This window comes from Rhinoderma darwinii, chromosome 1 (genome assembly GCF_050947455.1).
Source record: "Rhinoderma darwinii isolate aRhiDar2 chromosome 1, aRhiDar2.hap1, whole genome shotgun sequence".
Taxonomy (NCBI): domain Eukaryota; kingdom Metazoa; phylum Chordata; class Amphibia; order Anura; family Rhinodermatidae; genus Rhinoderma; species Rhinoderma darwinii.
Window position 1 is genome coordinate 627,905,742 of NC_134687.1, and position 11,461 is coordinate 627,917,202.

Sequence of the window (11,461 nt, forward strand, 5' to 3'; positions counted from 1 at the left end):
TCTCCTTCCGAAAGCGGCCGGAGCCAGCTCCGTGTATGAGCGGTGTGTGCCTGCCTATTGCAGCCGTGGAGGGATAGAGGAGCCATGGGGAAGCTGTGCCAGCCCGGGGGCAGCCGTGTACGAGCTCCGCAGCGCCCGCGGCGAGTCCCGTTGTGTCCACCCGGCTGACAAGCACTTCCGCCCCACCAATGATGCATGTCAGCTTCGGGGAGCCAGCTCCGCGTATGAGCGGTGTGTGCCTGCCTATTGCACCTGTGGGGGGATAGAGGGGCCCCGTAGGAGCTTGTGCATACCGGCAGCTAGCTTGTGGGAGCTGTGGTTCGCCCGTGGCGAGTCCCGTTGTGTCCACCCGGCTGACAAGCACTTCCGCCCCGCCAATGATGCATGTCAGCTTCGGGGAGCCAGCTCCGCGTATGAGCGGTGTGTGCCTGCCTATTGCACCTGTGGGGGGATAGAGGGGCCCCGTAGGAGCTTGTGCATACCGGCAGCTAGCTTGTGGGAGCTGTGGTTCGCCTGTGGCGAGTCCCGTTGTGTCCACCCGGCTGATAAGCACTTCCGCCCCGCCAATGATGCATGTCAGCTTCGGGGAGCCAGCTCCGCGTATGAGCGGTGTGTGCCTGCCTATTGCACCTGTGGGGGGATAGAGGGGCCCCGTAGGAGCTTGTGCATACCGGCAGCTAGCTTGTGGGAGCTGTGGTTCGCCCGTGGCGAGTCCCGTTGTGTCCACCCGGCTGACAAGCACTTCCGCCCCGCCAATGATGCATGTCAGCTTCGGGGAGCCAGCTCCGCGTATGAGCGGTGTGTGCCTGCCTATTGCACCTGTGGGGGGATAGAGGGGCCCCGTAGGAGCTTGTGCATACCGGCAGCTTGCTTGTGGGAGCTGTGGTTCGCCCGTGGCGAGTCCCGTTGTGTCCACCCGGCTGACAAGCACTTCCGCCCCGCCAATGATGCATGTCAGCTTCGGGGAGCCAGCTCCGCGTATGAGCGGTGTGTGCCTGCCTATTGCACCTGTGGGGGGATAGAGGGGCCCCGTAGGAGCTTGTGCATACCGGCAGCTTGCTTGTGGGAGCTGTGGTTCGCCCGTGGCGAGTCCCGTTGTGTCCACCCGGCTGATAAGCACTTCCGCCCCGCCAATGATGCATGTCAGCTTCGGGGAGCCAGCTCCGCGTATGAGCGGTGTGTGCCTGCCTATTGCACCTGTGGGGGGATAGAGGGGCCCCGTAGGAGCTTGTGCATACCGGCAGCTAGCTTGTGGGAGCTGTGGTTCGCCCGTGGCGAGTCCCGTTGTGTCCACCCGGCTGACAAGCACTTCCGCCCCGCCAATGATGCATGTCAGCTTCGGGGAGCCAGCTCCGCGTATGAGCGGTGTGTGCCTGCCTATTGCACCTGTGGGGGGATAGAGGGGCCCCGTAGGAGCTTGTGCATACCGGCAGCTTGCTTGTGGGAGCTGTGGTTCGCCCGTGGCGAGTCCCGTTGTGTCCACCCGGCTGATAAGCACTTCCGCCCCGCCAATGATGCATGTCAGCTTCGGGGAGCCAGCTCCGCGTATGAGCGGTGTGTGCCTGCCTATTGCACCTGTGGGGGGATAGAGGGGCCCCGTGGGAGCTGCTGGATGCCGGCAGCTTCCTTGTGGGAGCTCCACAGCGCCCGCGGTCCTCTGCGGACTTCCAGGGCAAGAGCGGTAGGAGCCTCCACCTCATGCCGACCTCCTGGAAGTCCCCGTCGGCCTAGCTCGCGGGTCGGCCCCGCTGTTTTTTTTTTTTACCTTCTTAATAAAAAAACTTTTTTTTTTTATGGTATTTTCGGAAGCCCCAAGCCCACCTGCATTTGCACGAGCAAGGCCACCTCGGTTACTCCTACCGAAAGCGGCCGGGAGCCAGCTCGGTGTACGAGCGGCGTGTGCCTGCCTATTGCAGCCGTGGGGGGATAGAGGAGCCATGGGGAAGCTGTGCCAGCCCGGGGGCAGCCCTGTACGAGCTCCACAGCGCCCGCGGCGAGTCCCGTCGTGTCCACCCGGCTGACAAGCACTTCCGGTCCGCGAGTGATGCATGACAGCGGCCGGGAGCCAGCTCCGCGTATCAGCGGCGTGTGCCGGCCTTTTGCACCCGTGGGGGGATAGAGGGGCCCCGTGGGAGCTTGTACATGCCGGCAGCTTCCTTGTGGGAGCTCCACAGCGCCCGCGGCGAGTCCCGTAGTTCACCCGCCCGACATGCACTTCCGGTCCGCGACGGACTTCCAGGGCTCAAGCGGTAGGTGCGGCCACCTCATGCCGACCTCCTGGAACTCCCCCTCGGCCTCGCTCGCGTGTCTGTCTTCATTCACGTTTTGGAGAAAAAACCCTATGAGGTTTTTATTTTGGCCTTCAGCCAAGCAGCCGTTCCAGGAGGCCGGGCATTTTGGCACCTCCCACCGGTGTAATTGGCGAGGTGACACTTTTAGGGGTGTGAATATCTCCTACGCCTGAAATACTGTGAGAGGGAGAACTTGCTCCGCCCCCCAAGTCCAACACTTCCAGGACGAGAGGAGGGCGGGAGGCGTTCCCTGCTTAGGCCGAATGCGGCTTCCAGGGAGATAGCGGCACCAAGCCGCCCTCTCACGCCGCTGCCCTGGATGTCCCCGTCGGCCTCGCTCGCGGGTTGGTCCCGCTGTTTTTTTTTTACCTTCTTAATAAAAATTATTTTTTTTTCTATGCCATTTTCTGAAGTCCCAAGCCCACCTGGAGTTGCACGAGCCCGGCCACCTCGGTGACTCCTACCGAAAGCGGCCGGGAGCCATCTCCGAGTATGAGCGGCGTGTGCCTGCCTATTGCACCCGTGGGGGGATAGAGGGGCCCCGTGGGAGCTGCTGCATGCCGGCAGCTTCCTTGTGGGAGCTCCACAGCGCCCGCGGTCCTCTGCGGACTTCCAGGGCAAGAGCGGTAGGAGCCTCCACCTCATGCCGACCTCCTGGAAGTCCCCGTCGGCCTAGCTCGCGGGTCGGTCCCGCTGTTTTTTTTTTTACCTTCTTAATAAAAAAATCTTTTTTTTTTTATGGTATTTTCGGAAGCCCCAAGCCCACCTGCATTTGCACGAGCAAGGCCACCTCGGTGACTCCTACCGAAAGCGGCCGGAAGCCACCTCGGTGTACGAGCGGCGTGTGCCTGCCTATTGCACCTGTGGGGGGATAGAGGAGCCATGGGGAAGCCGTGCCAGCCCGGGGGCAGCAGTGTACGAGCTCCGTAGCGCCCTGCGGTCCTCGGCGGACTTCCAGGGCAAGAGCGGTAGGCGCGGCCACCTCATGCCGACCTCCTGGAAGTCCCCGTCGGCCTGGCTCGCGTCTCGGTCCCGCTGTGTGTTTTACCTTCATAATAAAAAAACTTTTTTTTTTTATGGTATTTTCTGAAGTCCCAAGCCGACCTGCACGTTCTAGCGGGAGCTGCACCTGGTCCAACCCGAGAAGGACTTCCATGGTGTGACCGGTATGTAGTGGCACGTCATGCCGGCCTCCTGGAAGTCCCCGTCGGCCTGGCTGGCAGGTCTGTCTTCATTGACGTTTTGGAGGAAAAACCCTATGAGGTTTTTATTTTGGGCTTCAGCCGGGCAGCAGTTCCAGGAGCCCGGGTAAGTTGGCACCTTACCCCGGTGTATTTGAGGTGGTGACACTTTTAGGGGTGCGAATATCTCCTTCACCTGAAATCCTGTGAGAGGGCATTTCTGCTCCGCGTTCCAAGTCCCTACGGTTCTTCCTAGCGGGAAGTCCTAACCGTTTGTGGCCGAGAAGGACTTCCATGGTGTGACCGGTATGTAGTGGCACGTCATGCCGGCCTCCTGGAAGTCCCCGTCGGCCTCGTTGGCTGGTCGGTCCGGTGCACCTGGACTTCCACGAAAGAACTTTGGTGCATTCTTTCTGGAGTCCCAGGCCGACCAGCAGTTGTAGGAGCTCGGCCACGTTGGCGAGTCCAACCGAGAGTACCGTGAAGGAGGACGTGCTGCACGTTCTAGCGGGAGCTGCACCTGGTCCAACCCGAGAAGGACTTCCATGGTGTGACCGGTATGTAGTGGCACGTCATGCCGGCCTCCTGGAAGTCCCCGTCGGCCTGGCTGGCAGGTCTGTCTTCATTGACGTTTTGGAGGAAAAACCCTATGAGGTTTTTATTTTGGGCTTCAGCCGGGCAGCAGTTCCAGGAGCCCGGGTAAGTTGGCACCTTACCCCGGTGTATTTGAGGTGGTGACACTTTTAGGGGTGCGAATATCTCCTTCACCTGAAATCCTGTGAGAGGGCATTTCTGCTCCGCGTTCCAAGTCCCTACGGTTCTTCCTAGCGGGAAGTCCTAACCGTTTGTGGCCGAGAAGGACTTCCATGGTGTGACCGGTATGTAGTGGCACGTCATGCCGGCCTCCTGGAAGTCCCCGTCGGCCTCGTTGGCTGGTCGGTCCGGTGCACCTGGACTTCCACGAAAGAACTTTGGTGCATTCTTTCTGGAGTCCCAGGCCGACCAGCAGTTGTAGGAGCTCGGCCACGTTGGCGAGTCCAACCGAGAGTACCGTGAAGGAGGACGTGCTGCACGTTCTAGCGGGAGCTGCACCTGGTCCAACCCGAGAAGGACTTCCATGGTGTGACCGGTATGTAGTGGCACGTCATGCCGGCCTCCTGGAAGTCCCCGTCGGCCTGGCTGGCAGGTCTGTCTTCATTGACGTTTTGGAGGAAAAACCCTATGAGGTTTTTATTTTGGGCTTCAGCCGGGCAGCAGTTCCAGGAGCCCGGGTAAGTTGGCACCTTACCCCGGTGTATTTGAGGTGGTGACACTTTTAGGGGTGCGAATATCTCCTTCACCTGAAATCCTGTGAGAGGGCATTTCTGCTCCGCGTTCCAAGTCCCTACGGTTCTTCCTAGCGGGAAGTCCTAACCGTTTGTGGCCGAGAAGGACTTCCATGGTGTGACCGGTATGTAGTGGCACGTCATGCCGGCCTCCTGGAAGTCCCCGTCGGCCTCGTTGGCTGGTCGGTCCGGTGCACCTGGACTTCCACGAAAGAACTTTGGTGCATTCTTTCTGGAGTCCCAGGCCGACCAGCAGTTGTAGGAGCTCGGCCACGTTGGCGAGTCCAACCGAGAGTACCGTGAAGGAGGACGTGCTGCACGTTCTAGCGGGAGCTGCACCTGGTCCAACCCGAGAAGGACTTCCATGGTGTGACCGGTATGTAGTGGCACGTCATGCCGGCCTCCTGGAAGTCCCCGTCGGCCTGGCTGGCAGGTCTGTCTTCATTGACGTTTTGGAGGAAAAACCCTATGAGGTTTTTATTTTGGGCTTCAGCCGGGCAGCAGTTCCAGGAGCCCGGGTAAGTTGGCACCTTACCCCGGTGTATTTGAGGTGGTGACACTTTTAGGGGTGCGAATATCTCCTTCACCTGAAATCCTGTGAGAGGGCATTTCTGCTCCGCGTTCCAAGTCCCTACGGTTCTTCCTAGCGGGAAGTCCTAACCGTTTGTGGCCGAGAAGGACTTCCATGGTGTGACCGGTATGTAGTGGCACGTCATGCCGGCCTCCTGGAAGTCCCCGTCGGCCTCGTTGGCTGGTCGGTCCGGTGCACCTGGACTTCCACGAAAGAACTTTGGTGCATTCTTTCTGGAGTCCCAGGCCGACCAGCAGTTGTAGGAGCTCGGCCACGTTGGCGAGTCCAACCGAGAGTACCGTGAAGGAGGACGTGCTGCACGTTCTAGCGGGAGCTGCACCTGGTCCAACCCGAGAAGGACTTCCATGGTGTGACCGGTATGTAGTGGCACGTCATGCCGGCCTCCTGGAAGTCCCCGTCGGCCTGGCTGGCAGGTCTGTCTTCATTGACGTTTTGGAGGAAAAACCCTATGAGGTTTTTATTTTGGGCTTCAGCCGGGCAGCAGTTCCAGGAGCCCGGGTAAGTTGGCACCTTACCCCGGTGTATTTGAGGTGGTGACACTTTTAGGGGTGCGAATATCTCCTTCACCTGAAATCCTGTGAGAGGGCATTTCTGCTCCGCGTTCCAAGTCCCTACGGTTCTTCCTAGCGGGAAGTCCTAACCGTTTGTGGCCGAGAAGGACTTCCATGGTGTGACCGGTATGTAGTGGCACGTCATGCCGGCCTCCTGGAAGTCCCCGTCGGCCTCGTTGGCTGGTCGGTCCGGTGCACCTGGACTTCCACGAAAGAACTTTGGTGCATTCTTTCTGGAGTCCCAGGCCGACCAGCAGTTGTAGGAGCTCGGCCACGTTGGCGAGTCCAACCGAGAGTACCGTGAAGGAGGACGTGCTGCACGTTCTAGCGGGAGCTGCACCTGGTCCAACCCGAGAAGGACTTCCATGGTGTGACCGGTATGTAGTGGCACGTCATGCCGGCCTCCTGGAAGTCCCCGTCGGCCTGGCTGGCAGGTCTGTCTTCATTGACGTTTTGGAGGAAAAACCCTATGAGGTTTTTATTTTGGGCTTCAGCCGGGCAGCAGTTCCAGGAGCCCGGGTAAGTTGGCACCTTACCCCGGTGTATTTGAGGTGGTGACACTTTTAGGGGTGCGAATATCTCCTTCACCTGAAATCCTGTGAGAGGGCATTTCTGCTCCGCGTTCCAAGTCCCTACGGTTCTTCCTAGCGGGAAGTCCTAACCGTTTGTGGCCGAGAAGGACTTCCATGGTGTGACCGGTATGTAGTGGCACGTCATGCCGGCCTCCTGGAAGTCCCCGTCGGCCTCGTTGGCTGGTCGGTCCGGTGCACCTGGACTTCCACGAAAGAACTTTGGTGCATTCTTTCTGGAGTCCCAGGCCGACCAGCAGTTGTAGGAGCTCGGCCACGTTGGCGAGTCCAACCGAGAGTACCGTGAAGGAGGACGTGCTGCACGTTCTAGCGGGAGCTGCACCTGGTCCAACCCGAGAAGGACTTCCATGGTGTGACCGGTATGTAGTGGCACGTCATGCCGGCCTCCTGGAAGTCCCCGTCGGCCTGGCTGGCAGGTCTGTCTTCATTGACGTTTTGGAGGAAAAACCCTATGAGGTTTTTATTTTGGGCTTCAGCCGGGCAGCAGTTCCAGGAGCCCGGGTAAGTTGGCACCTTACCCCGGTGTATTTGAGGTGGTGACACTTTTAGGGGTGCGAATATCTCCTTCACCTGAAATCCTGTGAGAGGGCATTTCTGCTCCGCGTTCCAAGTCCCTACGGTTCTTCCTAGCGGGAAGTCCTAACCGTTTGTGGCCGAGAAGGACTTCCATGGTGTGACCGGTATGTAGTGGCACGTCATGCCGGCCTCCTGGAAGTCCCCGTCGGCCTCGTTGGCTGGTCGGTCCGGTGCACCTGGACTTCCACGAAAGAACTTTGGTGCATTCTTTCTGGAGTCCCAGGCCGACCAGCAGTTGTAGGAGCTCGGCCACGTTGGCGAGTCCAACCGAGAGTACCGTGAAGGAGGACGTGCTGCACGTTCTAGCGGGAGCTGCACCTGGTCCAACCCGAGAAGGACTTCCATGGTGTGACCGGTATGTAGTGGCACGTCATGCCGGCCTCCTGGAAGTCCCCGTCGGCCTGGCTGGCAGGTCTGTCTTCATTGACGTTTTGGAGGAAAAACCCTATGAGGTTTTTATTTTGGGCTTCAGCCGGGCAGCAGTTCCAGGAGCCCGGGTAAGTTGGCACCTTACCCCGGTGTATTTGAGGTGGTGACACTTTTAGGGGTGCGAATATCTCCTTCACCTGAAATCCTGTGAGAGGGCATTTCTGCTCCGCGTTCCAAGTCCCTACGGTTCTTCCTAGCGGGAAGTCCTAACCGTTTGTGGCCGAGAAGGACTTCCATGGTGTGACCGGTATGTAGTGGCACGTCATGCCGGCCTCCTGGAAGTCCCCGTCGGCCTCGTTGGCTGGTCGGTCCGGTGCACCTGGACTTCCACGAAAGAACTTTGGTGCATTCTTTCTGGAGTCCCAGGCCGACCAGCAGTTGTAGGAGCTCGGCCACGTTGGCGAGTCCAACCGAGAGTACCGTGAAGGAGGACGTGCTGCACGTTCTAGCGGGAGCTGCACCTGGTCCAACCCGAGAAGGACTTCCATGGTGTGACCGGTATGTAGTGGCACGTCATGCCGGCCTCCTGGAAGTCCCCGTCGGCCTGGCTGGCAGGTCTGTCTTCATTGACGTTTTGGAGGAAAAACCCTATGAGGTTTTTATTTTGGGCTTCAGCCGGGCAGCAGTTCCAGGAGCCCGGGTAAGTTGGCACCTTACCCCGGTGTATTTGAGGTGGTGACACTTTTAGGGGTGCGAATATCTCCTTCACCTGAAATCCTGTGAGAGGGCATTTCTGCTCCGCGTTCCAAGTCCCTACGGTTCTTCCTAGCGGGAAGTCCTAACCGTTTGTGGCCGAGAAGGACTTCCATGGTGTGACCGGTATGTAGTGGCACGTCATGCCGGCCTCCTGGAAGTCCCCGTCGGCCTCGTTGGCTGGTCGGTCCGGTGCACCTGGACTTCCACGAAAGAACTTTGGTGCATTCTTTCTGGAGTCCCAGGCCGACCAGCAGTTGTAGGAGCTCGGCCACGTTGGCGAGTCCAACCGAGAGTACCGTGAAGGAGGACGTGCTGCACGTTCTAGCGGGAGCTGCACCTGGTCCAACCCGAGAAGGACTTCCATGGTGTGACCGGTATGTAGTGGCACGTCATGCCGGCCTCCTGGAAGTCCCCGTCGGCCTGGCTGGCAGGTCTGTCTTCATTGACGTTTTGGAGGAAAAACCCTATGAGGTTTTTATTTTGGGCTTCAGCCGGGCAGCAGTTCCAGGAGCCCGGGTAAGTTGGCACCTTACCCCGGTGTATTTGAGGTGGTGACACTTTTAGGGGTGCGAATATCTCCTTCACCTGAAATCCTGTGAGAGGGCATTTCTGCTCCGCGTTCCAAGTCCCTACGGTTCTTCCTAGCGGGAAGTCCTAACCGTTTGTGGCCGAGAAGGACTTCCATGGTGTGACCGGTATGTAGTGGCACGTCATGCCGGCCTCCTGGAAGTCCCCGTCGGCCTCGTTGGCTGGTCGGTCCGGTGCACCTGGACTTCCACGAAAGAACTTTGGTGCATTCTTTCTGGAGTCCCAGGCCGACCAGCAGTTGTAGGAGCTCGGCCACGTTGGCGAGTCCAACCGAGAGTACCGTGAAGGAGGACGTGCTGCACGTTCTAGCGGGAGCTGCACCTGGTCCAACCCGAGAAGGACTTCCATGGTGTGACCGGTATGTAGTGGCACGTCATGCCGGCCTCCTGGAAGTCCCCGTCGGCCTCGGCCACCTGTCGTTAAGCTGTGAGAGGAGCACGTGCTCCCGCGCCGTTTGAGTCTTTGGAATTTGTCCAAGACTCCTCAGATCGATCTGGCTCCCCGCGACCCGGCGGCGGAGGGACCACTCGCTCGGCAGTGCTTTGGAGCACTGTCGGTTACGGCGAGCGCGTCTTCCTCCCACACCGTCCGGGTCTGTTTCGCCCCCGGCCACCTACGGCCGGTGTCCCAAAAAGCCCGGCGGTCCTGCTAAGGCGGGCGCCGGTACCTCTCGCTCCCGCGAGGTGCGTTTGCTCAGTGCTGCTTCTATCACTCTAAAAGGCGTCCGAGAGTGTGCTGGTGTCGCCGGAGCCCGAGGCGCGAGAGAAAGCTTTAAACGACGGGGAGGCAGTGACCGCCCCCGTATGTCCGCTGCTCGCAAGGGCCTCTCTAGCCGAGGTGCTCCCAGGCGCACCCGCGCATGGGGCACGGTTGTTTTTCGCAAGTAGTCCAAAGCCGTCTTCCGCCTCGCCCGAGGCTGGAAGTGTCGGCGTGGCTCCCGCATGCAAGCCACACGCGGCTCCACGGTGGCTTCCCTCCCCCCCTCTCCGGAGGGGGGCGGCCCCATCCCATGTGGAGCCGCTAAGCCGCCGGGAAAGCGGCCTCGGTTCCCCGTGGGCGACAAAGGCGTCCTCCTCGGCACTTTGCGAGCTGGGCCGCCAGAGAGAGCAGTTAACCCGGATTGTCGAGGTTGTTGTTGCCTTTGTCCCATATTACCTAAGCCTGGTCCTTGTTACCTTACTGGTAAGGGTTAGGGACGCTGAGCGCGCTCCATCTTCTCGGCTCTATGTTGGGCTCTCTCTAAACAGGTCCTCGACTTAAGACCGACCGGTCTTCGTAGGCATCCTTCATCTCGGCAGGTTGCGAGCTGGGCCGCCGGTGAGAGCAGTTAACCCGGATTGTCGAGGTTGCCGTTGCCTTTGTCCCATATTACCTAAGCCTGGTCCTTGATACCTTACTGGTAAGGGTTAGGGACGATGAGCGCGCTCCATCTTCTCGGCTCTATGTTGGGCTCTCTCTAAACAGGTCCTCGACTTACGATTCTGCCCCGACCGACCGACCGGTCTTCGTAGGCGTCCTCCATCTCGGCAGGTTGCGAGCTGGGCCGCCGGTGAGAGCAGTTAACCCGGATTGTCGAGGTTGCCGTTGCCTTTGTCCCATATTACCTAAGCCTGGTCCTTGATACCTTACTGGTAAGGGTTAGGGACGATGAGCGCGCTCCATCTTCTCGGCTCTATGTTGGGCTCTCTCTAAACAGGTCCTCGACTTACGATTCTGCCCCGACCGACCGACCGGTCTTCGTAGGCGTCCTCCATCTCGGCAGGTTGCGAGCTGGGCCGCCGGTGAGAGCAGTTAACCCGGATTGTCGAGGTTGCCGTTGCCTTTGTCCCATATTACCTAAGCCTGGTCCTTGATACCTTACTGGTAAGGGTTAGGGACGATGAGCGCGCTCCATCTTCTCGGCTCTATGTTGGGCTCTCTCTAAACAGGTCCTCGACTTACGATTCTGCCCCGACCGACCGACCGGTCTTCGTAGGCGTCCTCCATCTCGGCAGGTTGCGAGCTGGGCCGCCGGTGAGAGCAGTTAACCCGGATTGTCGAGGTTGCCGTTGCCTTTGTCCCATATTACCTAAGCCTGGTCCTTGATACCTTACTGGTAAGGGTTAGGGACGATGAGCGCGCTCCATCTTCTCGGCTCTATGTTGGGCTCTCTCTAAACAGGTCCTCGACTTACGATGCTGCCCCGACCGACCGGTCTTCGTAGGCTTCCTCCATCTCGGCAGGTTGCGAGCTGGGCCGCCGGTGAGTGCAGATAACAACCCGGATTGTCGAGGTTGCCGTTGCCTTTGTCCCATATTACCTAAGCCTGGTCCTTGTTACCTTACTGGTAAGGGTTAGGGACGCTGAGCGCGCTCCATCTTCTCGGCTCTATGTTGGGCTCTCTCTGAACAGGTCCTAGACTTACGATGCTGCCCCGACCGGTCTTCGTAGGCGTCCTCCTCCTCGGCAGGTTGAGAGCTGGCCCGCGGTGAGAGTATGCAGCCCGGACTGTTCTGAAGCGTCACAGTGGCATATTGAACCCCCCGGTTGACTTACATTCTTGTGGTCGCGAAACCTGGATGCGGTCTCAGTGCCAATCTGCGTCCAACAACGGGGCTCTTGGTTGCTCTCTTTCCATGTGTCCTCGAATGTCTTCCGATGCC